The sequence below is a fragment of the Helicoverpa armigera genome, chromosome 5 (assembly GCF_030705265.1).
Source record: "Helicoverpa armigera isolate CAAS_96S chromosome 5, ASM3070526v1, whole genome shotgun sequence".
Lineage (NCBI taxonomy): Eukaryota > Metazoa > Arthropoda > Insecta > Lepidoptera > Noctuidae > Helicoverpa > Helicoverpa armigera.
In genome coordinates this window covers 12,381,377-12,409,253 of record NC_087124.1, presented here as the reverse complement: position 1 = coordinate 12,409,253, position 27,877 = coordinate 12,381,377, and the positions used below count along the sequence as shown (strand labels likewise).

Here is a 27,877-nt window from a genome sequence, read left to right as displayed (position 1 = left end):
ACTCCTCTTTTTACTGTTTTGAAATTGACAGCTGAAATTCATAGTCCATTATGATTTTTTTATATTGGTCATATGCTATCTAGACATGTTTTGGCAGTCATTGTTTCGGTAACAGTGAGCTACAGAATTATAAAACCTGTTCAGAGTTTTACTTAGTTTATTTACGTAAGTAATCTGCCCACTTCAATAAATACTCGCTTTTTTACCTGCATCAAGGAAAACTTCTCGTACCCGGAAAAAATATAGCCCATGTCACCCAGGAATAGTGGAGCTCCCCAACAGTGAGATAATTTTTCAAATCAGTTCAGTTGTTTCGGAGCCTTTAGTTCATAACCAAAACATAAAAAGCCTCTTCATTATATTGGTTTATATAAGTTAGAACTTCACCTAAACCCGCAACCAATCTTAGGTCCTTATATAGGTGCATAAAACCTCATTCGTTATTATATAAAAAAAAGTGACTGTCTAAGTCTAGTTTCAAGGAATCGGTTTGGCAAGTTTCGCCCACACCGGTATTTGTAGTAATTTGCATAACAAACAGTATGGCGGCTAAGTAACTTTGGTAATACAGCCGAGTAATTGAGATATTTTCGAGTGTAATAGCTTGTTGGAGATATGGATACAAGTATTAATGGGGTTTTTTAATTTTTTTGTTTGTTTTTTGACGACTTTTTGAGATACAGCCTGTTGTAAAAACATTTTAGGTAAGTACACAATTTATATAACCCATGTCATCATCTGCCCAGGCTTTTCTCAACCATATTGGTGTTGGCTTCAGTAATAAGACCTGTCGTCCTGTATGGCTCAGAGTGTTGGGCATTGAAAAAGAAGGATGAGAAAAGAGTGCATGTCGCAGAGATGAGAATGCTGAGATGGATGTGTGGGGTTACCAGAATGGACAAAGTGAGGAATGAGTATATCAGAGGAAGCCTGAAAGTAGCGCCAGTGACAGAAAGAATGAGAGGTCAGCGTTTGTCGTGGTATGGGCATGTGATGAGACGGTGTGAAACGCATGCTACAAAGAGTGTGCTAAGTATGAATGTGGAAGGATGGAGAGGCAGAGGTAGACCGAGGAAAAGATGGATTGATTGCCTGAAAGAGGACATGAAGCAGAAGGGAGTGGATGTAAGTATGACGTCTGACAGAGAGGAATGGAAGAAAAAGACATGTTGCGCCGACCCCAAATGACTTGGGAACAGGGCAGGAAGATGATGATGATGATGATGATGATGATTGGTGTTGGCTTCAGTCTAACTAACTGGATGCAGCTGAATATCAGTGATTCACAAGGAGCGATTGTCTATCTGACCTGCTCAACCCAATTAACCAGGCAACCCAAAACCCCGATTTAAGTCTGGTTATCAGACTTAATGGCTTCTGAGTACCCGTAACGACTGCCAAATATTTTCAAATAACAGCCGGGACCACATACAGCCCACATGCAATGTCCGTCTCAACACTTACCCTGACAAATGACAACACCAAAAAAACAAAAACGCATCACCAATGTCCATTAAAAACTAAGAAATAATAGCCGCCATATCTATCGCCTTCAATAGCCAGTTTCTCATGATGGAGCAATCCTGACATTTCTTCTGATATCACTAAAACGGCTTGACATAATAACACTTGGCCTTTTATAGCACTTGTCCTTCCATGTTCAGAACTAATCTCTATTAGTCAGGGATGCGTAGGCGCAAACGGAACGCGGAATCGTGAGGTATTTGAACGTTTTTAAGGTGCTTTTAGCCGTAGAAGTGGACCTAATTTTTGTTGGAAAAAGCTCAATTGCTTGGTTGTATGCTGTGAGATCTAGGACTGGATGGAGGAGTGATATAGTAAGTAACTGTAAGTTTATAGACTCATGTCGTGATATGTCTTTTAAGTTTTATGAGCTTCGAGTATATCGTAACTGACACGCAGAAATATGAACTAAGACGCAATGGAAAAAAATATTGGTGCAGAAAGAATGAAATGTTTTAGTGGTATTTTATTATATTGATTTATTTTTTAAATCTTTTTTGTTTGCACGTTTTTTTGTACCCTAAAGGTTCTGAAACTACTCTTTCCTAGTGTCATATGCTATATTTTAACCCGGTACGTGTAGTAGTTCCCATGGGAAACCGCGGGAAAACAAACGGTTAGTTATTTGTATGGAGCTAAGTTAACATTCAATCTCTAATTTAAGGTTATAGAAATCTATCACAAGGTAAACCTATACTCCATTTGCTCCTGACATCGCCAAGATTGATTTAATCACACACTCATAAATTATGATTGCAATACAAGCAATTAAATATATCTTATCATTGCTTTTCCAATGGTCCTTTGGTGCCAAGGTCCTTGACTCATGATGTCATTTCTAAAACCCCTTTAGAATCGAGCTGATTATAATGCTATGGTAATGTAGCCATGATGTCATCGATACTGGTCAAGAGATTGGTCCTTTTGGTCACCATTTTATCTTTAGGTTTTATTTTTCGAAGAGTTTTTTATGGGTCTTGAAGTGAAGTATTTTATTAGGTAAAAGTTTTTTATGGTTTGGGAACAGAAAATGGATTGATAACATTTACTTAGTTTTTACAATTATTTTGTATTTATTTATTTTTTTAACTTTTTTTATACCAAATGAAAACATTTCTCTTTCTATTCACGTATTAGTTGCCAAAAAAAAACAGCAAAAAAAATTCCTGAAAGAATTTTTAAAATAATAATTGCCAAAACGAAACCGTACATTCAAAATGTTTCAAAACAAGAAAATAACCTCTGAACGCATACAAAACATTGTTATTAAAATTTGTTAAAGAAAAAACAAAGAAAGACCTGTTCAAGGCCACTCGGTCACTTTCAATTTCGAAGTATATCTTTTAATCATTAGCATAAACCTTCTTATGATGGATTGAGGATAAGAACAAAAATATTTTTTTTGCATTCCATTGCTGTTTTACCTCGTATCCTCTCCATCTTTAACGCTGCAAAAATTGCAGTGGATGCTTCTCTTTGGTCTTTTTTCGTGATGTCCTGTGTTAGGGTTACGGAGTAAGGAAAGAGGACCGGAGATTTCATAATGTAGGTAGGTCAGGCGCCTTCTTCTGGGTCAAATTCATATGTATAACTGAAGAAGTAAACTAACTAGGTGTTCGGGTTCTTTGAGACTTTTGTCAACGATTTTTGGTGGTCAAAAAAGTGAGTGAAAATAGTAACGTTCCTCGTCCTCCGCACACCCGCATTTTAGCGCGCTACTTTCTCAGGCAATTTTCCGTTATGGCACCTCCGCTAGTCATTTTGTTCTCCATGTTTAGGGCACAGGTAGGGCCCAATCCTCGCTGTTTGCTCTTGAAACCGGCTGCTAATGTCAAAGGAGTCACATTGGCAGGTCTTCGGGCGTCTGGGAAACGTGTGTCGTACAAAAAGTTTGGTTTTTAAGTTAACAATGGGTAGGGTTCCCATGTTTGGACGTTTTTGGGGATGTGGTTAATTAGGCGTTTGAGTCTTTTAGGCCTTGAACGGCGTGTGGTTTTGAGGAAAAAATATATATGCTTACATAATAGATGACCACTACTACATATAAATTCTTAAAAATTATTGTTCTTGATGGCATTGCCCGGGTAACTGGGTTGAGGAGGTCAGATTGGCAGTCGCTCATTGTAGAACACTGGTACTCACTTGCAAATTGTTGGACTGTAAGCCGACCATAACATAGTTGGGAAAAGGCTAGGCACATGTTTTTGATGAAATTTAAATGAGCTCTCGGGATCATTTAATTTAAAATATACAAGCTAACTCTTTGACTCTTATAATTTCGAAAACTTAATACATATTACTGAAGATATAACTTTTCTTTGATCTGCTCTAAATATCTCAAATGGTATGGTTAACTGGGTCACTACTGACATTTTAAACAACACATTAGGTGTTACCTAAGACCGGCAAACGTATAACATGTGGTGACCCTATTCTTAAAAGGTATGCATGTTAGTAAATGCTTACTTTTAAGCCGAATACAGACTTTTTCACGGATTTAAGGAGTCTTTTAACTTTCGTGGCCCATCCAGAATTGTTAAAGTTTCACAAAATACATAAGATGTAGGTAAATTACACTTATAGGTATTTTTGACGAAATTTGATACTTATGTTTTTTTCAATAACGGTTGAAACCCTAAGGTCAATTCAATAAATTGCGATTATACTGAGAATATTATTACATTAAAGACAATGATGTCATATTTGAGTTTAAATACGTATTTTCTGTGTCATTGCAATGTCCAAGAAAAGATTTCTACCGTTTAAGCACAGTTCACAGGTTCAAAAAATTACGAACTATAAAATATGTAATACAGGTTAAGTCGTAGTGGCATAAGATATATCAACGAATACCATCGTTCCACACTTTCGTTCTATATTTAACCAAAAATAACGAGAATAAATAAGGTCTTTTATTTTTTCAGATAAATCGAACGCGCGTCTTAAATGCCGCCCTCAACCAGGGTCTAGCAGACGTCGAATAACGAGGTAATAATGAGGTTTATTATGAACACATATATGTATTTCGCCTTTGCCTAGTGTTCTATTAAGTGATTCTATGTTTGATATAAGAATTAGATACATCTTCATACTCATTAGATAGCCTTTATTGATCGGGGAGGGTGTAGCTTTCCAACAGTTAAAGAATTTTCCAAATCGGTTCAGTAGTTTCGGAGTCTTTAGGGTATAAAAAACTGGTAAAAATTGGGTTTTTCGGGCTATACATTTTTTTGAGCATTATGTATCTGACCTGCGTATTTTTTATCTCGTAACATACTGTTATTGTAATCCGCACCAGAGTGTATCTGCATCAAAAATATTACATTTACAAAAACGTAACTCAAACTTTTATAGCCAGTGCTGAGATAGCGAAAGCAAATATTGCATAAAATCATAAAATAAACATTATAAAGTACTTGAAGCAATACAAATAAATATTTAACTGATAAACATATTTTTGCTTCTCTATTGCGTCCAATAAAACCGCGGGGTATCTCGGCAGAGATTGTCATCGCTATGCACTTTGCCAACAAATTTATTAGGCCTTAAAACCCCCACAAATATAACCTTTATTTAAATAACTCTAAAGTCCAAATCAACCTTAAAAATAACCTTGTTAATAAGCGAATAAAACGAATTCATGTGGACCAGAGACAATATAGAATAAGCGGCCATGTTGCTTGTCTATGGATAGAGATTTATGGCGCGAGCGCAGCTGTAATTTCGCAATCTTTATATTTTTCCGATTGTCGCTTTTGCTATTTTTACGACTTGGATGCCCGATATTATTATCTATGGCAGTTCTATATGCCAGAATTGTTTTATGGCATTACAAAAATATCTGTAGTAGGAATGGAAGCTCGGTCTCGAAGAACCCCTGTCTTTCTGAAGCTATTGGTCACACTTTGTATTTCGTTCGTATTTAATTAATCCACATTACTTACCTATTACAATTCTAAAAACATTTGCACCTTTACAATATTTAAAAATAAAAATTACACAACAGTTTAAAATTATCGACATCTTGAATAACTTTCGTTCCATTTTCAAACGCGTGAAGATATGCCATGGCAGTCGCGTTCACATATAAGAATTCTTACAATATTTCCATAGCCAAGAGTCCTTTTAAAACATTTTTTTCTGCAAATGTCGAAGCGTGCCGGACTGCGGATAAAAACTATATAATCACATGCAATTCTTGTGCGCGCGCTAAAAGTCAGTTTTTGTTCATCTCTAGATTTAATAGTGCAAAAATTGTAAGTATTTTAATAATGTAAAAATATGTAAGTCATGTGGCAAAAAATGGGTGTTTTATTTTTATATCTGCGTGTGTTGAAGTTGATGTGGTCTGCGGTTTCTTTACAGGAGCATTCGCAGAGAAAGTGTTTTGTCTATGGCAGTTTAGGGATTCACATTTGTGTTAGCCGTTTTCTCGCGGTTTTGCCCGTTCCGTGAGAACTTCTACTGGGATAAAATATAGCTTATGTTACTCGGGAAGAGTGTAGCTAGTTAGTAGTATTTAAATGCTCTGGATTAGAAAAAAAAAATCTTATTGCAAAAGCTTCTTTCACGAAATGTCAAAAAACTTTTTTTTACTCTATAGTATAAATACTTAGGTATTTGAACTTTATTCTAGCTTTTATATTGCATAATTGCATTGCATGCAGGTTGCATTGAACACAAAGGACATTGCACATGCATTAAAATAACTGAACACTGACTCATAGAAACAATTCAATTAAGTCAAGAATAAATAAACAATAATGATTATACACTATGAATATCACAAATAGATATTATTGTATAAGTTGGGCACGTTTTGTATAATAAAATTATTATTATTTTATGCAGTTTAATCTTATTTTAATGTCATCGACCTAAAAGGTGATAAATGTCGCTAAACGTTCAATTATAAATTGAGAAATACAGCAATTAATCCAAATATAAAATCAGTGTAGGTGTGACATTTGCATATAAATTGGAATCGGAGGTTCATTTTGTAATAGGTGCAAATGATTTAAGATATAATATAATAAATAGAATCGAGTGAAACACTGGTACTCAGCTGCATCCTGTTAGACTGGAAACCGATCCCAATATAGTCGGAAAAAGGAAAGATGATATACATTTTCTTTTAATTACCTTTTGGACCAAGCATCTTATACAACATGTAACGTAATTAACGCACACCCTCAAACACCCCAATTAGAATATTATGTTATAATCATAATACATACACTGAATTTTTAATTTAACATGTATATGCATTGTTATTTACTAAATCAGTTATACGAATTCTTGGAGAACTTTTTGGTCATACTACTACGCACGCAAACATAACGAAACTACGGAAAAAGCCGACAATACACGAAGTCTTATTACTTTGAGTTACGGTCTATTTGAATTTGTTTTGACTGTACAGGGTTAATATGACAATAATTTCCGTAGTTTTAATTATTTTTGTGATAAAAAATTACCTATATTAAAAATGATAAAAATCGATTCAGTAAACGATTCTGAACAAACTAATTTCAGGATGTGCGTTAATTACGTTACATGTTGTATATAACGCAGTATATGTATTCAACTTCCAATACCTTTAATATTCTTATTTATCTAAGAATCTTGTATAAACCCAGCAATTTAAATACCAAAGTCACAGTAAATTACCATCAGCTCTTTCAACAGAGGCACAAAGATTGCTTGTAATACCAGCCTATTATTAGTACCACTTAGAACCAACACACTACAAACTTTTAGTCGGCCGATAGTTTTTTTGAGCTCAGAAATCAATATGAAGATGAATGATAGTACGCACATTAGGTACAAAGATCAGGTATCTAGCCGGTGTAAGACCGACTGAAAACTTCGAATTGGAATCATAATTTTCTTTTTAGGACCAATTTTTCAACGGCTTTTATTAGTTTCTTTTTTTTGTGAATATAGATTTTTCTTTAAAAAATATTTTTGCCAACCTTCGGGTCAACTATCGGCCGACTGTTTAATCTTCAGTGTACGTCTACTCTTAAACTGCATGATTAAGCTCACTAGCATAAAGATCGTAGTCCAGTGACAGGTCTAGCCATGAACAACATCGAAACGCACGCGAACCGCAAACAAAACGCTCGCGAAACGCATGTAGGCCAGTAATTACAGTTACTTCACACTTGCACGTCGCACTTGATTATAAAATTACGTTTTATTGTTATACCAGGCTGGAGGGACGGTCAGAAGATCCGTGTTTCCATTTAAAAGGGACTGTTAATGTCAAAGACAAAGATATTTAAGTAATGTAAGTTGTACCTACTTACTACCTACAAAAAGACTAGTAGCTAGTTCCTAAAACTAGCTTCGTATTATGTTGTTCTAAATGGCTTGGGTTTTATACCAAGTAATGCTACAGGATCTATAATATAATACGCGGAAAGTTCACCTAGACCTTATAGGAAAGGTTATGGCCATTGACTAGTCTGTATTTTTATTTATTTATTTGTAAAAGGTTAGAATATAATATGATGTACAAATTCTATAAGTTATATTTACTTTCTAAGCAAATTCTGTACATCAATGACTGACTGAGTGAAGATAAAGGAAAACGCCTCAAGCTATCCTTTACTTTAACGGCTGAAAGAGCACACGTATTTCTTCTCGGGAAGATTCCTGTGTCTTGCAGTAGAAAATTTAGGAGGCTGATAATGTATTGACAAATTATATGGGGCCGCACTAATTATGTACTCCATATCCAGATTCAGAAGTATTTATGGAACTTCTGATCCTTCCTTTCGCAGTATCTCAACTCCACGCACTCCGTGACTGCTTCAGGCTATAATTATCACTGCACATCATACTTTTTTTTTTAAATATTCGCTGTCAAAAGCCAAGTGTGAGCGGTGCTTATATATTAAAGGGATAACATGTGTTTAAGGCCTTGTTTTTCCCTGTGACATTGTAATTGGGAACAATTATTGTGATTGCGACACGCGATCGTCATTTTGAGTGTCGTGGTCTGTGATTTTTGCTGTCATTTTACTAATGAGGGGAAGGCTGTTTAAATTAGACTGTATTATGGCAGATTTTTGTGTCCTTTTTTTCTTATTTTACTAAGCTTTTATAAATTCGTTAGTATATTTTACATCGGCTTATATTTATAATTCTTGAACATCTGTATGATGTCACAACCTTCACCTTCTCTTTAATTTGACTGAAATACTGTTTGAGGACGACCTCTTCCCCTCTTTTTTTCGACCTTCCATTTCAAGACAATAAAGATGCGATGAAAATGCAATATTGAGAATTGACAGTTAGTTCAGGTCTCCCATCATTTTAATTATGTCTCAATGTCTATTAGTTCCTACTTTTGAATACAGAACTATCAGACTTATACTTTACTAGCTTGCGTCCGCGGTTTCACCCGCGTCTCGTAGCCGGATGGTGGCAAAAACCTTTTCCCGGGTCTAGTTACCTCCCCTCTAATTTTCAGCCAAATCGGTCAAGCCGTTTTCATGATATGTCGTGACAACGGAAAGCGGGTTTCATTTATATATATATAGATTACATTAAAACAACCATTCAGAACTACTCAAATCCTAACACAAGTACTACTTATACCATACAAGACTCATCTCTTCTCTTCGTCCACTATAATGACATAACACACACATTGCCTCACCTCAGTTCCGCTAACACAGATTTACATAACGTCGCTGCGCCTGCGCAAGATGCCCAACAAATTAGCATCCGTACTGGTTTTATATACATTTGCATACTAGAAGTGTAGGTATACGTTTATGCTAGACTTGGTGATATTGAACTGGATTGCATCTGGGGATTAGTGTATATACATATAAGTGTATATTAATGGGTATTTACTGTGAATTGAACTTGATTATTAATTTGCTGATGATGGACTTGGAGAAAATTTTAATTTAAAACTGCAACTGCACTAATAAAGAAATGCTAATAATAATTAAAAAATGCGTGTGCAGTAATTAAATATGCTGTAGGTAACTTAGTTTGGAGATTACCAAGCTGTTTATTTTTTAGCAAAATACAAATATAACGTTTTGTAAACACTGAATTTCAAGGACAAATGAAAAGTGCTGTAAATTCTACAGTGTCCAAACGTAAACCATAAAAGGAAAGAAACAAATAACTATTTTAATAATAGCATTTCAACAGTAAGAATAAAAACTAAGTATAAGTGATCTCCATAACCAATACAATATAATATGAATATATTTTTTGTTCTGCTATCGCGGCCATAAAAGCCATATCTCGGACTAGCGGACGCAGAGTCCAAAGCCAAACAATTAGCGAGCGAACCAAAGTTTGTTGCACCTATTATCTTATAGTGGCTAGTTTCGGGGTTCCTTATGCGAAATCTGAATAAAAAATAAGCTTTTTTAGTAGAGGCATATTGAAAAAAAATACATATAGGCCTTCTTCTTGTCTTTGATTTTAAAAAGCAGGTAAAAAAAAATGCACCGTTTACATAAACACAATGTCAAAAGTTTATAACAACGTTATTTGTAACAAAATCACAGCTATTTCTCGCTGTTTACTATTAGTTAGTATAGAGTTATTTCTCGCTGTTTACTATTAGTTAGTATAGAGTTATAAATAAATATAACTTTAGCCATGTTTTTTGAAATTTTCTTGGATACATTGGTAACGTTTTCCACGATAAGTACGTATACTAAATACATATCTCGTATCTTGAACGAAGTGTCGTCTAGTCACATATTATTCTCGTAAGAAATCATGATTCATAGTAGTAACAGTACCAAAACGTGTCACGTAGTGAATCACTGATTCTTAATATGTCTCATACATATGTCATTCAATATCAATGGCTCATACATTGTTTCCAAAAAAGTATATTCTTCAAGGATATGTACACTATATTTACAAACTACTTTACTAAAAGTAAAATACTATACACAATACTAAATAATTTCTTCAAGGCTTTTTTTCTACGGAACCCATACAGTACAAACGAATCGTACTTTACAGTTTTTTGTGTATTTCTCAACCGGTCAGAATCAATATTTGCCTTCGATCCGTTGGGTCTACAATTTCGTACGAACGGAAGAGTATAAAAAATACCGGTAAACCATAATTTTGTGTTCACACGCGAGTTCGTACGAAACGAATGGTAATGTGCGCTTGCGCATGCTTGCTCGTTTATGTCTTTTGTATGTACTATTTGATAAGTATTTTTGTCATTTCTCTTTAAGGAATCAAGTTGGGATGACTTTTGAGGACTTTTGTTTTTCGCGTTTTTTGAGGTCAAGGTCAATTATTACTGAATGTTTGTTCAATTTAAACAAATGTTTAATTCTTGAAATCTATGTTCTTTTTGTTATACTACTTGCTTTTGTGAGCGGTTTTACCCGCGAACTTCTCCACGAACCGGATAAAAAGTATAGCCTAGGTATAGACCTTTTCAATAAATGGGCTATCTAACACAGAAAGCATCCTTTCCATACTTTGCCAGTAGTTCCTGAGATTAGTGCGTTTTGACAAACATAGTTTTCAGCTTTATAATATTAGAGATAGATATAGATTACAGATTTCGGAATAACCCTTCAAGTACGACTTTAAAAGCAGAATTTGTTCGTAGTCGTAAGTAAATTAAAACGGATGATGGATTAAATATTTTAATACTTATAAATATAATTTAATCATTATGTAAATGCACATAATATGTTATTGCACATACGTATTTATATAACGTGGCTATTAAATAACGTTATTACCTAGAACGTTACCTTCGCTGCCTAGATGTTGTTGATAACCTCAGTTTAATTGAAAGTGGAGATGCGTTATGTAGATATAATTATTGTTTAATTATAACTGTTTAATGATGTTTGTGTTATATGTAGATACTAGCTGTTTTCCTGTATGCGTCCTGTTGTAACTTCTGCCCGTTAACGGGACAAAATATAGCTTTTTGTTACTCGGGTAGATTGTAGCTTTCCAATATTAAAGAATGTTGGACCCTTAAGTGTACAAACAAACAAACCTAATGTTTTGTCTATATTATGTTAGTATAGATGGATATACTAGTATGTGTAGTATCTTTGTTTCCATATGCCTACACCAAGAACATATAAATATTTATTATGGTGTAGGATTGCTTGTCATTCAGGATTCAAGGTACAGGGTACAGGTATCTAAGCAATTCATAAGTCACAGCAAATTTCAAATTATTAGATATTAGATACTTTTCGTGTACCTATAGTAAATTATCTTTAAATTCAAGTAAGATTTTATCTAAAACATATTGCATATCTAAGGTATTGTGGTATATTGATATAGATAAAATCTCTATTAATTCAAATAACTACATAATTTCCCAATACCCCAGACAATAGTCAAACAAAGGCGCGCTATAATGTCATTAAATTCCAATCAATGGCAGTGATATTCGGATAGTTGCTACAACGCCACCCACGCTGCGCCGGCGCACTCGGTGCGAAGGTTGCTGTTGCTGTAAGGCCAAACCAACATGCGAGGTGTTTTAGTGGTATCATAATTAGTAGAATGGGAGAAATAATAGTTTTCCTTGGTCGTTTTCCCGGAGAATAAAATGAAAAAAAAAAATATCTTGTATTATGGCATCTCCATTCATCTTACCTTACTCCATGGTTTTATTTCACGTATTTACTTAACAACATTATCTGCCTAGACTTTTCCCAAGTCAGTTCGGGTCGGCTTCTAGTCTAACCGGATGCAATATGAAATACATGTGTTTTACTTGAAGCGACTGCTTATCTGACCTCCTCACCCAACGTACCTTGGAATCCGTACAACTTGGCAAAAGACTTGTCTTCAGACAATCTCCTCTTGATTCTTATGGCTTAACTACTCCATTCCGATTTTTTTCTAAAATATGTTAGTCATGTTAGTTACGTTTGTAATCTATAGAGGAAAACAAGGCAGTGTTTGGTTTGTGCTATTTGCACCTACATACTATTGGTTATTAGATAAGCAATTGTGCGGAGGAAGTTTGGCTATGGATACAAATAATCTCCACTTCTTAGAAGTGAGTGAGTTAATAGTAGGAATATCCCACAAAACATTTTGGATCATCGTCATTTCCTCAAGGAAGGACATTATTTAATTCTTTATGGATCCTTGGACATTTAAGGGTTGAAAGCTTCTAATTTCAGCTTCGTTAACACTCAATGAAAGTTATTTCCTTGATTCTCAGTCTAAGACGAGATTTCAGGATCTCAGTGGCCATTGCTGGGGTTACGGGATTGTTCGCAATAGTTATCGCGGCTCTGTTACACAAAGGGCTCCAGAAGCAACATGATGGGTTTTAGTCAGTAAGAGTCTGACACTCCCTCACGCTGGACCCACAATATAAAGGGTCATGAGATAATTCTCTATCTAAAATAGTAAGGATATTAGTAATATTAGAATGTTTAATCTGTCCACTGACATTGTAAGGTAACAAGGCCACGTGACTTGCGCAAGAGTTGATTACAATGTAATAATCAGTAGCATTATTGAATTGTAATTATAATATTATGGAGTTGTAATTATTTTACTGTCATTATTTTTCTCTCTTATATGTTGTGTATGGAATGTTTCCTTATTCCGTCATGTTAGATGAAAACAAAAGACATTCTTTACATTAATATTTGTTACTCTGAAAATCATCTGAATCATCTGAATTATGAACCTAACTGCTTCCCGGAGGTTCCAAACGCTTCACAAGGGAACTACCTCCCGTAGCTGTATAAAAATTACCCTTCCTTGACACATGGGCTATCTTACATTGAAAGAGTTTTTCAAATTGGTTACTAGTACAGAATAAAACATTGTTTCTGTAGCAGATTATGATGAAGACGTTTTTACTGTACTTCCAAGATGGCACTTGTTGGATGTTACTATGTGTTTTGAACTTCGTTGAAAATATTTTTTAATATCAAATAGCACTTACTCAGGCACAATTATCTCATATCCTTAGGTACCTAAATAATTATTCCATCCATATCTGTCCAATATAATTAAATAATTCCGAACACCCATAATTACTTTTTTACCCCATCAATTCTCTTAAAATAGTATTAAAACAATTCTTGGTTCAGCTGACGTCATGAGTGACTCAGTTTCCGCCGAGGATGTGTTTGCACGGTCCGTGGGTTCGAGTCTGACCTTGGTAATGTGGATTTTAATAATCATCTTTATTTATATTTTTGCTTTGTAGAGGTTTTACTTGAGTTTGTGTTTTTAAGTTTATGTAGTGTGTCTGTGTTACGCTTTTGAGGGAAACTGGTATAGAACTATGATAAGATTAGTTTTAGACAGAAATAGAATTTGGATACTTTTTGTATGGTTATGTAATGTATGATGTATGTACATATGTCAAAGTCAAAGTCAAAAACGTTTATTGAAACTAGGCTAGTTTTTAGCACTTTTTAAATTTACAAAAGGACAGCACCCCCAAAACGCCTTTCACCACCACGCCTAATAAGTGACATGTAAAATCTAAAAACTACAGTTCATGATATGTAAAATCTAAAAACTACTGCTGCTCAGGTATGCATGAGACCTCAAATGTCCAACTTCAGAAAAGACAAGAAAAAACTGAGTAAACCATACGAACAAGCAAGAGTGACAATACCCTTTTTACTTGCTTTAGAACTACTAAAAGGGCTACTTGCTACCATTCACGCCTTGCTTTTATGAACTGCCTTTACGAGCGCCACTTAAAAGGTCGTAAATGTAACAAACCTTCTTTGTGTGAACGAGATACAAAATTGTATCTCATGTCTTAGAGAAAGTAACTAACTGGACACGCCATAGAATAAAGAGCTAAACAGCCAAAGAGCCATTTCTATGTCTTTCCTCTTCTCAAAGGTGCGAGGGTGCGTTTGTGCAGACGTGCTTCAAGGTAATGCTTGTGTATAATTTTTTTAAATGTGTTTTACTTACGTAATGCGTTATCTTACTTAGGACAAGTACACAAACATACATAACAGTGTGCATGCCATGCATTAACTTAAAGCACACCTCTCGAACCTTTGTATTGATCATACATAAGTGAGCTGTAGATTTCATTGTCACGAGTGTCGAAAGTGAAATTAAATGATCTTATCTACACTGATGCACGAACTTACCGTTGCATCTTGCAGCTAATTTGAAGGCCCCCTAAATTGGCTCAATTTTTATCATAGAATTTTATTTCGTCCTGTTGGCGGCTCCAGTTGGTTTAGCACTCTAAGATGTCAGTTGTTTACTTGGCTCCACGGCTGTGGTACACCGTGAGGCGCATGTCAAGTAGGTGAGGATATAAACTGCGCTGACGCAGCTGTACGTGTAAGGCGATATTGGTGGTGTTTGGGTTTGTAGGAGTTGGTGCTTGGAAGTAAAACAGACAATATGCTTTAGAGTTTTAGAGGTTGATCTCCTATGTTGGATGATTTCTTTAAGGAAATAATTTTTAAATTCTTGATTGGAACGTCTTAACGGGTAACTTGATGGCGATTGACTCTGATCTGTTTAATGAACATACATTCGACTTCCTTAAACAAATCATTCAAAATTCAATAACAGTGTACTTGCAATAAGAATTATGATTATGTCTTAAGACGTCTAGTTCATCAGATTCTTTTGTTTATTCCTATTTAACAAAACATGTTATCTATACTAATATTATAAAGCTGAAGAGTTTGTTTGTTTGTTTAACGCGCTAATCTCAGGAACTGCTGGTCCGATTTGAAAATTTCTTTCAGTTTTAGATAGCCCATTTATCGAGGTTTTTTTTATCCCGGTGCGGGTAGTAGTTTTCACGGGATGCGGGTGAAACCGCAGGCAGAAGCTAGTAATAAATATATCAGGTAAAAGACTTGGACCTAGCACGTCATTAATTGTGTTTTTGTTCGATAAATAAATTCAAAACGAGTCTAGCGAGTCTAGCCACATGATTTGGAGGTATCTCTTTAAGGTCAAAGACTTTTTTGTTTAATTAATTGAATAGGTGTCAAGTCGGATAAAAATAACGAAATATTTGACATTTACGTATAAATAAAAGAAATATCGTATCAACGTTTAATTCAGGTTTTAGCTACTTTTTGTTTATCTTTTTCTATTTAAAATATTACTTTTATTGCAATTCAATTTTATATACACCTTAGTTACCAGAGCTGTAAAACTAAGAATGATTTTCCTTAAAAAAAGTAATGTAGAATAAAAAACCATATGCTGAAAGTGAACTAATGCCTGCACAATCTATCCTCCAATAAACCACCCAAAAATAAGGGAAAGTCAAGACGCAGCACCTATTTTCCTAAATATACAATACTAGCTTTTGCTCGCAACTTCGTTCGCGTGGAATAGTGACTACCAGCAGATTTTTGATATATTGGCCAATAGATGGCGCTATATGTCCGGAATATTTTTTTTTTTGTAATAAAAACTATCCTATGTCCTTTCTCAAGTTTCAAACTATGTCTGTACCAAATTTCACACAAATCGGTTCAGTAGTTTAGGCGTGAAGAAAAGACAGACAGGCAGACAGACAGACAGACAGAGTTACTTTCGCATTTATAATATTAGTTTGGATAAAATTTCTAACACATTCGAACAACGTCATGTTCTCCCAAAATCAATAAATATACCTGTCGAAACTTTTAAAATACAAATCAATTCCTAAAACACACACAGTTCGAAGCTTGCATTGCGCGCCGTCACGTGCCCATCGTATGCGCCGACGCACTTCGTAGAAACTGCGCGCGCAGTAGGTAACTGACCAGTTCCTCAAATCGCGTCGCCGTCGCTGCTAATAGATGATTTGACGACTGGGCATCGGAGTGTGTTATGGTTAATGTATGTGTGCTTTGGTTGAAAGGTTAGCTTAGCGGCCATTGTGCTCTTTACCCAATTTTTACCCAAGTGCAAAGAAGAGACACCATAAGGACAGTGTGGGGCAGGGGTAAAAGCTCTTTTGGTGTTTGCCTAGCCTAGTTAGGAATTAGATATTTGGTACACAGCTTGTCAGACCTAGAATGGGGTGTAACCTATTAATAATTGCAGCAGTGGCCTTACTGATACCTAAATTCTCCTTTTGAAGAGTAAAAACTACTGCATTCCTTACGTACCCTTGTAAACTCTTTGTAAAATATCATCATCAGCCTTCTTAATTGTCCCACTGCAGCCCACTGCAGCCAAGCCTCTTGGAAAACATATCAAGAATTAATAAAGATTTCATTGAACACTGTCGGAGCATAAAACCTCATTGATGCAACAGTCAATAATCGTAAACCTCTTAACAAAGGCTGCAAAATTAAAAGCCTTTTCTAGTTCACACATTCTTGTTTTAGTTAATGGCTTAAAAACTATCAAGGGTCCTGGTGGTCTTAATGCTAATAGCTTATTGGACTCACGGAGAATAAAATGACTAGCGGAGGTGCCATAGTATGGCGTCCACGGCCGATTCAAAGTCAGAGGTGCAATAGTCAAAGTCAAAAGCGTTTATTGAAAGTAGGCTAGTTTATAGCACTTTGTCACGTTTACAAAAGGACAGCACTCCCAAAACGCCCCTTTCACCATTCCTAGTGGCTTCTTGCCTTGGCTGGGAAGAAGAAGCGGTGAATAACAAACTTCCTAGCAACATAATGGAAAATGTCCTAAGAAAGTAGCGCGCCAAAATGTGTTTTTGAGCGGGGGACGAGGAACGTTACTGTCTTCACCCTTATACGCCTTCCTTGGGCCTGATTACTTTTGTAATACCAAATATTGTTGTCAGCTGTCTCAAAGAACCCGAACATCTCGTTAGTTCTCTCGTAACTGATCGTTTATGTCATACCTATTTGACCTAGAAGAAGGCGCCTGACCTATCTCCATTACCGCATCTCTGCTCATCTTTCCTTACTCCGTGAATAGAGTATTGGACCTTACGACCATTTCGAAGTCTTAAGTGTTTACGACGATATTTCCCTTTTGTTCTTATGAAGAGACGTGTTCATGAATTTTGATGGACCCGACGGCGGTTTTTGAATTTTTAAATAGAGCTTTTTTGTTTGTTTGTTTGTTCGTTTGGTAGGCTGGGTTTTGTGGTGTAAAGATTTTTTATATGAGAATTGATTTTTGGTGTGTGTTTTAAAAATGTGTTATATATACCATCTGTTGTGGTAGGTTCTTCTGGATTACATCATCTGCTTTGCCTTTTCCTAACTATGTTGGGGTCGGCTTCCAGTTTAACCAGAGTATCGGTGTTTTGCAAGGCCTGTTTTACTGCTTATCTAACTTCGTCAACCCGGGCAACCCCTCGGTCTTGCGTTTTGTTTTTCTTTTTCACTAAAGTTTTCGGTCTCCCACTAGGAACAACTTCAGGTCTTTGTACTGCAATTTCACCGAAACCCCGCTTAGTACATCAAATTCCCCATCACACACAAGTCATAGCAAGTTCACGTAATATTACTTCACAAGAATTTAACTGTACTAAGCCGTAATGGCGGTTCACATGAGCACAAAACGTTGTGTCGTCGACGTGCGCCGGCGGGCGCATTGAATTTTATTGGACCAGTTATGATATCTTGTAATAGTTGTAAGATCTGTTTTTAGCTTCTGTTTGGCGTTTCTTGTTAGATCATGTCTTGTACCGTTTTACTATTAAATACCTTGGCGTTTAGTTCTTATATGAAAGCATAGTCTACAGCAATATAATAAATAATGAGTAAACATTTTGTTTGTACCCTTAAGGCTCCGAAACTATTGCGTAGCCAAGCTTTCTCCAAGTTGTAGGTATAGGCTATATTTTGCCCGGGTACGGGAAAAAGTTTACTCAGGACGTGGGTGAAACAAATACGTCGAAATGTATTTTTTTTCTATCATAGAAACCACAGTGCTATTAAATAGAAATGTCTTAATAAAGAGCTCAAAGCATGCCAATGCTAATCCCATCTCTTAATTAATATTGACAAATGAATACCAACATAATAGAAATTACTGATGACTAACCAGAATAAAGCAATGTGGTGACTCCATGGATCGTCATTCGTGTGTCCACAAAGCGTATGGGGAATAGTAATGTCTCAGTCACCTGCGCGTGAGTCAGGGTGACGCAAAAGAATGCGTCTGCGCAGATTCGATCAATACGCGGCGTAAGGCATTGTTTTTACATTGAATTAGTATTATTACATGTCTTGTCAAATATACAAAAAATATGTAATATAAGTTTGATAAATAAATAAATACACAAACATTAAAATTACCTTTTTATGCGTCTAGCAGTATGTCATTATGATTGTACATTGATTGATTCAAGGATGTCTACGACCTTTACATCACAAAGGACAAATTAAAAAAAAACAATTCACTTCACGACTTCGGCAATCACATTGAATTTCCGATCGCGCCTTTTTTCTACAACCTGTTTGTCGCTTCTAAACTTAATTCATCTGACAAACCGTATCTAATGCCGTTACGTAAAAAAAAAACAATCCTAACTCGCAATAGGTTAATCCACATTTTCTAGCAAGCGGCAAGCAAAAAGGTTTTAACCGTTAACGAAACAATACCACAGACAATATGCTGTCAGTTGGGACTTCTGGCCCCCGTTACAACTTACCCTTTGTATGCAAAGTGATGTGATGACAGGAGCACAATGATAATCATACGGATTATATTAATGCTTTTATTAACGCCTACTGGTCTTAGAGAATGTTCAACAACATTTTATTAAAAAGAAAAAAGTTTGACATGTGTTTTCGAACTTTTTTCTGTGTGCTGTGGGCGTTTTGATACTGGCATGACAGAAATAAAAGATGGAGGACAGTCTGTGAAAAAAAAACAAAAGTGAATCACGTTTTGGCGCCAATTAAAATTATTTGTTGGCGGAAATAGTTTTGTTCTATTGTTTTGTGTACAAATATGCAGCTTTGCCATTGAAAAATCGAAAGCATACTACGTTAAAATGTTAATAGAAAAAGTGTGTGTGTATTTTTTTCAATAGTAAGTCGCGTGAATTTTGAATAGTATTGTTATCTCAAGTAGCGGTAGCGAAAGTATTTTTTTGCATTCTGTATGTACCAATAGTTGCATAGTACTTCGATAATGATATTGGAAACCGTCGCCTTTTCAAACCGACTTAAAATAAGGAGATTATTTTTATATCAATACAATTTTATACCTACGTTCCGGTTACTTTTTATACTGCAGCTTAGCAATACAGTCTTTAATCTACTATATAAAAATAAGTCCGGTTTTCCTCCCTGACGCTATAACTCCAGAACGCACGAACCGATTTCCACGGTTTTGCATTCGTTGGAAAGGTCTCGGGCTCCGTGAGGTTTATAGTAAAGAAAATTCAGGAATAATCAGGAATAATTCAACAGAAAAGTGGGTAAATCGTTTTTCACATACAGCGCCATCTCTGATACATAGCATGTACTACAAACCAATATCCAACACTTCAAGTAGATGGCGCCGAGTGTTTGACAGCTACTCATTGTCTCTGCTCAGTTAATTTCATTCAAGCTCAGTGTAAATTATGTGGATCGTGCATTTGAGGTTAAATTCAACACTCTGTCCATTGTCCAAAATGCCTAGACAACGACGTGCGAGCATCGGCCGCCGCACAAGACATGCAAGCCAGCAACAAGTGTATTCAAGGAACTTAAGCGAAGAAAGACAAAATATAATAAGAGAAAATGACCGATTGAGACATCGCGTGAGCACACGAAGATCATTGGCATCATACAATCGCTTGGCATTCCAATATGATCCCACTGCAAACTACAGTGATGATGAAAATTTAGATATTGGACGAATGACTATATGCCGATATTGCAATGCGTTAAAGTTCAAAAGAGAAACGGCTGGATTGTGCTGCGCAAGTGGAAAAGTCAAACTGGATCCATTACTTACACCACCACAGCCACTGAAAATATATAATAAATTTTTTTTTTTCTTTATCTTTTAATCACCAAACGAAATGTTACATAAAACGTGGTGGCGAAACGGAGTTCGCCGGGTCTGCTAGTCTTTTATATTTACTTCTTGTCAGACTATTACTGTAATCTTTCATTCTGTATAAATATAAAGAATCAATTTCTTTGTTGCAGTAACAAGCCGACAATGTGACGGGTGACAAGTTCCCGCCAAAACTGATCGTCCACCATCTTGTTTTAGCATAGACAAGTGTTGCCAGGTAAGAATGATATAGTTTAAAGTTTACGCAACCTTTTCTGTGTAATCAATTAATCTATTTAATCGATTGTCATTGGTCTCAAAACAATTTTATCAATAAAAAAAAATAAACGCATTGGAATCTTCTCATCACTTACGTTGCCTCAAGCCTTCGCTTTCAATCAGACGATATAGCGGGGTAACCAGACAAAAAAAATAAGTGCAAACATTTTTCCTAAGTCTATATAAGGAGGATAATCGTTAGGCATCTGGCTAATGTTGCTATTTCCTTTAATTACGAGTATAATGCGGTCAGGCTGAGTCCTACGTGAGGATTCGCAGCTTCTACAAATCGGTCGGCTATTAGATTTATTGGACGGACACAGCTATGTTTTTATAGCTTTTGCAATGCTCTTGAGTCGAGGAAATATTTAGTGTTTTTGCTTGTCTAATTACCGGCATTGCTGTAATAAAATAAAGCCCTTTTAAAGCTAATCGTCATTTCGTTTTTACATGATATGTGTACCTAGTTGCCTACCTCTGGTTTGCGTTGTAAAATAATTATTTTAAGTAGTAAGAAAACATGAGTTTTCCTAGGCTTTGGCGTCTAATTTTAACGTTTAATTTCCGTAGTTACGAAATTGTTTATACAAAACTTCGAAATGCACAAAAAATATTTTTTCCGTCGCCATATTTTTTCCTATAACTTCCGTCCCATAACTTGTTGGAATACAAACCAAAAGCAACAAAAATACCTTGTGTGCAATTTAAAATATATGTTCCTCGCCCTAGGATTTATTGTGACATCTACACAACTAACAATGGATTCCTTCCTAGTCTAGCGTTTATTTCAATTGGCCTAGCTCCTTCTATTGTTGTTTTTGCTTTACAATAAGAAATACAATTGGGAATTTAAATTATGTTCGCTGGCTGGATAGTTTCCGGTATCTCTGCCTTGGGTTTTAAGAGGTTTTATTAGGATAGGTTTAAGATGCATTTATCATATTCATAGTTGTCTATAAACGGGTATGAAAATTCAATAAACACCTCTGATTTTTTTATCATTGTTAACGTTATATTTTTAGCTTTAATTAAAAAAAAAAACACCTTTGAAATCGATGACTCCATTTAAGAGCTACAGATGGTGTGACAGACAAAGTCGCAACCACTATTTTTAGTGATGGCTGAAATAGTAATATAAGTGATGGCTTGCAAAATAATATCTTCTTATTTTGCATCATCAATAGTAACTGCAGAAGCGTATTGCATTAGGTATAAAGTAATTTCTATGATTCGATGTAATTATGCCCAAAACCATCAAAGGTCAGTCTGTATGTAAGTAAATAAAGGAAAAGCGTTGCATAAAGCATGTCGATAGTTCAAGCAAAAATAAAATTATTTAGTAACAAAATTGAGAGGCAATTCATAAAGATAAAAGGAACAAAATAATAGGTATTTATTTAGGAAAATTGTTTTTTTAGAAAGTCATAACAAAATACAAACACGTCACAAAGTATAAAATTTTTATACTGCTCACTTTTTTAAGTACATGTCAATCGGTTACCGACATAAAGATTTATTCCTTTGATGCGTATCTAGCAGAATTTTAACAAGCTGTCGCACTAGATACAAGGGGAAGATTGCACTGTTTTATTGCAATACCTATACGTCGTTGAAAATATACTGAATGAAACTATACATCTTCATTTTTAAGTTCAAGATTTTTCATTTGATCAATTATCTATTGCTTATTAGGTGATTTTTCAGTCATTGGCAATATTTTTACCACGTATTCTACTCATGATTGATTATTATCATTTAGGCTCATAAAATACTGGCTCAAAATTTGAAAAATATTTCTACTTTAATTTATCTATTAATTAAGGTCAGTGATTCTCATAATGATGTTCTATTTGAAATTCTTCCATATCGTCTTAATCACATATCGATCCATTTTGGAGTATTTAGAAAAAGATCAAAGCAAGAATATTCACTTTCTACACCTCCCTCTGAAACAATCAAGAGAAACCAACGCTTTATCTCTATCTGTTTCATAGCATTTTATCAAAGCGCGTTCCTTTCAACACATTGTAAAATGTTTGTCTTCTTAGTTTTCTTGCATTGTGCTAGATATCTCGGATCTGCTCGTTAGCCGCGACACCTCAATAGGCAATGCTAGGAGATGCGTAAGATTGTCGCACTCCATACATTCGGATCATTGTATAAACCTGCCCTTTCTGGGTAAACAAAGTGCCTGTGAATCGGCCCTACAAAGAATTGCTACTATTGGATACCACAGAGCACCTTATTGGTGTATTTACCTCATTAGTGTAATGGTTTTCGTGTAAGTTCTCTCAAAGATGGCCCAGGAAATAGTTTTGGGTAAAATCTAGTCTTAATTAAACCCTAAAAGGGGAATCCAGGAAATGTTAAAGGCATAAAGGTTAAGCGAAGAAGGTTATAACCTATTAGTATCTTTTAAAAAGTATTTATTTTATGTTTTTAAAGAGTCGTGTTGCACATAATCTTCCGTTAAATACCGATGAAAATAATCACGAATTCTCAATTATTAAGATTTCTTAATTAATTTGACTCGCGTTCATAAATCATTAAATCTTTTTTAGAAGTTATACTCAATAATCTTACAGTGGGAGTCAGTACCACAAGTCAAAAATTCAGTAGTAAGCCATTTTTCAAAATTATTTTCCGCCTACCACAAATATACCTGTCGGGCCCAGATTTTTGCTAAAAAAGCAAAAGTATGAACATGAGTGACTGGTGGCGTTAAAACTTGTAACGTAATTGATTCCTGAGCCGAAAACGATGCAATAAATAACGTTTTTGTTACTAAAATTATGTTAAGCGCCTGCGCCGAGACGGCTTGTGAGGCCAGTTCATAATTTTTCGACGATGTTTTGAGGATGTCAAGTCGAAAGTTTTTTTTTTGTATTTTGAATAGGCTTATAACATTTTTTTTGAAAAGTAAAACTATTTGCTAATATACAGTTAGGATTTTGGAATATTTAATACTAACAACTGCTTAATGTAATCTCTATGATTGACGATGAAACGTTAGAAATTAAAGTATTTCTAACGTTTCATCATTACTATACATTACTATACTTTCTTGAGCTTAGTTATTTACACGTCCGGTTAAATGTATGTTTTAAGCAATCTTAAGTAGGTATTGGTTTATAAAAAAAAAATTAAAACATTTGCGAAAAGCTGCTGAAGAATTCAGCAGTTTCTTTTTAATTACAATTTTTGTAAAACTGATTATAAGTAATGACAGAATTTTACTTTACCTCATACAGTGTGATCAGTTCTTTATAACTAAGCAGAAGGAAAGCGGAGATCACCCGTTTGGCATAAAATTATATTCGTATGAAATTGATATTCATCATTATAATAACAGAGTCATTATTATAACGAGAATCAATTTCAATATAAACGCAAATACATCAAGCGTACCAAAAATAAATGATTTATAACTGGTTCGAGTACGTTACTTCATATTTGCGTATTAAAGTGTTGTGGAGGAAAAAAATTGGAGTACTTAATAAGATCAAGTTTTTTAGTGTCTTTGATAAAGGAATATAAAAACTTTAATAGTTTATCGGTGTTTAACCAACCTATCTGTTTCTTTGCGACTAGAGATCGATTCTCTTTAACTTGAAAAGATAGGATCTACTGCTATACTTTATAGGACTTCCAAAACATGGAGCATATTTTATTACGATTCAGGTTGTGTTTCTATTTCGACTAGCCATTTCCCATGCTGTATTTTAAAACGGGTGCATTTTAAAGCCTTTGTAACCCAGGTATAGAATAAGCTTCCACCCGACAAAAACATTTATTTGTAAAAGTGCGGTGCAGAAATTTCACAAACAAACATATAATCCTTCTTTATTAGTAAGTAAACTCCCTTTTTATCTACCTTTATCGACAGTAAAAGTAAAAGATTGTATAACGCAATCACAAGCAGTACACGTACTCACACTTAGCGATACTTCTTTTTGTCGCTCTTACCAAATTGGGTCCAGCTAATGAAGTGGATAAACGTGATGGGACACGACAACTCCTGTTGACCTTGGGACTTGAAATCCGAGAGTATCTGTACACTGTATGGACTGGACAGTATACTCATACTCATATATTATAAAGCTGAAAAGTTTGTTTGTTTAATCGCTCTAGTTCAGGAATTGTTGGACTGATTTAAAAAGTTGTTTCAGTTTTAGATAGCGCATAAACCGTGGAAGGCTTACCAAGGGATATTGGGTTGCCCGGGTAATTGGGTTGAGGAGGTCAGATAGGCAGTCGCTCCTTATCTCCTAATCCGGTTAGACTGGAAGCCGACCCCAACATAGTTGCGAAAAGGCTCGGAGGATGATGACATACCGTGGAAGGCTAATTGACGACTTTAGCCCCACACAAGTAATGCCAAATTATTGTCCCTAGTTAGAAAAAAACAACGGATAGAGAGAAAAGGAACTGCCAAAAGATTACTTTTATCTGGGTACATGAAGAAAGTTTTTACGGACGCGGGTAAAACCACTGATCGAAGCTAGTGTAAGATAACAGTAAAAAAAGGACAACAGATTTTTTATGCTTGGAAGGTCCAAATGTTTTGGGTAATAAACACGTTTGTTTAGTATGCAATTAAAATATTTTGATAACATCTTTAACTTTAGTGTCGAGTTTATGGTCACTTTGAACTGGTCATAAAGGAACGTGTGGTCTTTCTTGTTTTAATATTTGACTTATCTTTCATTTGTTTTTGTTTTAAAACTTGTAATGCGTATGGAACGATGGAAGGATTGTAAGGAAGACGATATTGCTGGACAGAGTGTTTCTAATGAGAGGATGTCAGACAGAGGAGTATGGGAGAAGATTTGCTACACCAAATAAATTCGGAATAAGGCTGTGTAATGAAGCCATGTATTCACTGAGAAACAATGTTTCAGATACACAGTTTCTGAAACATCACGTAGATGTTTACAGCAACAATGTTTCGGAAACTCTGCCGTTCACATCGTCCACAGAAACAAAATTATATGTTTCTGAAACAAAATTATTTGTTTCAGAAACACGTAGATATTTTTTCCGAAACAGTGCTTATAAACAATTGTTTCTCAGTGAATACATGGCTTGACGATAACTTGTAATTCATACATGGTCTTGGCCCTTGGCCTCTCAAAATTTTAAAAGCATTCCTAAATATAATACGTTATTGCCTACTTCATAACTTATTATAAGAACTAGAAGATTTATTGATAAGTGGTTTCATAACGAGGAATTTCTGGTAAACGTCTTTTAGAAGGCAAAAAATTAAATCAAGAACTGAATTCAACTCTCATTTATCAGTATAACATGAACAACTACAATTATTATGCAATAACTTCAACAGACAGGTTGCTATCAGCCATCTTTGAAAGCTTGCATGAACACCGAATAAATCTATATGGTTGTAATAACGAGTGATGTTGAAATATAAGACCTTGTGAATGCAGCCATTAAATGTAGGATCCAATTAATTATGAAGATCCTATGATAAAGGGTGTTCTGTTTCCGTACACGATTATTTTCACGGATTGTTAGAGGTTAATAGTTGTATTTAATGTGTTTTTGTATTGAAATCCCTACTAATACCTATTATAAATGCCAAAGTAACTCTATCTGTCTATTTCTTTGTTATGCTTTCATGTTAAAACTGTTGTTAACAAAATCAAAGTGTGGTACATACTTAGTTAAGAAGAAAATACATGGGCTTCTTTCATCAGAAAAGTAGATGCCTATACAATACATGCTTATACGTGGAAGATTTATACAAATCACGTAGATTTGTGCAAAACATTCCTGGGTTACTGGATACAACTGGATTTAAATGGCATCCGTTAATAATAAGAACTTGTTGGTTTTGACCTTAAATAACAATTAAAAATATAAAATCAAAACATAATAGGCTAGACATTCATAAGGTAAATGGCGTTTAAATATGGAACATTGCGCGAGCGCAAGGACATGACAGCTTAGCGCGGTTGTTCGGCAGTTTTCGGAAATGTTCGGCTTAAATCACACCCACTTTGTACATAGTTTTGTAAATGTTTGTAAAATAGTTCTTTAGTCTGCGCAGGTATATCAATATTGGATATGTTTTTTTTGAAGCTACCTGTAGAGCAGAGATGTTCTTGCTGAATTTAAATATAGATGTTTCTAGGTCAGGTCACTTAAGTTTTTATATATAATCCTAGTGGATATTTTTTTAGTATATTATTTTTGAGCAAGTACCTATATTATGAAAACCAAAGACAGCTGTTGTAATTTTCTAAATAAGTGCAATCAATTACGATTGATAGTAATATCTCCAATTAGGTGTATTTTGCATATGCGTGCATAATTTAATAAATGACTTTATTAAAATGCAAATAAGTAGATTATGCGAATGCATATTGTAGATAATGTTATATCTGTGGCCTGGAGGCAGGAGCATTTGATTGGTTCACTGTATCTAAATCACTTAGTTTTATTGCAACTGGTACAGTCGCGAACGTCAATAAGGATTAAGATAATTTATTGTAACAAAATATGAAGTGAAATTATTTAAGGTTGAAATTAACTAAATTTCACAAACTGTTGTTGGTTAAAAAAAAAAACTATTTGCGTTAATGTATTTTGAAAAATTTTGTTAGTTTAATACGCTAGCTGAGCTAGTATAGGTACTATTCGTTCATGGTCTTGTAGACTTTTTAAGTTCTAATTTAAATTGCAGACGGGATGTAAACCTTCTTACACATATATTTTAGCTTTTATTGTATGAAAAGAAGCTCATCATCCATACTTACTTTTTATACTATTAATGCATCTACTTTTTCTACTTACCTTGTAACTGCTATCCCATTCCTATCCATAAAAAAATCTGCCTACCAAAGCCACACTCTAGGTACCATCCAACGATTTTTTTCCCAACTATACCTACAATAGTTAGTCACCTTGACACGCTGCCAAACGTGTTCACATTATACACCAGGCATTTATCTTCGTACTACTTGACTTGACCAGCTGTCCAGTGCAATATGATATATCAGATATTATGATAACACTGTTTTTTTTAGTATATTTTTTTTTTTTTAAATTAACAGTATGTAGGTATATGTTGAATAGTTATAGTCTAAAAGGTCCACTGCTGGGCAAAGGTCTCCCCCACGCTTAG

The 27,877-nt window shown here is 35.0% G+C and overlaps 1 protein-coding gene across 3 annotated transcripts in view; it reads left to right on the top strand.

The window, feature by feature from the left end:
• Pot (papillote) overlaps positions 1 to 27,877 on the top strand; it is an 82,298-nt gene that overhangs the window by 29,933 nt on the left and 24,488 nt on the right. For 2 of the 3 annotated variants that reach the window (XM_064034837.1, XM_064034835.1), the window contains exons 2-3: positions 4,449 to 4,512; positions 20,604 to 20,689. The gene's annotated coding sequence lies outside the window, so the exon portion shown is untranslated. The remainder of the gene's footprint in view (positions 1 to 4,448; positions 4,513 to 20,603; positions 20,690 to 27,877) is intronic. The other variant, XM_064034836.1, reaches the window with a different exon arrangement.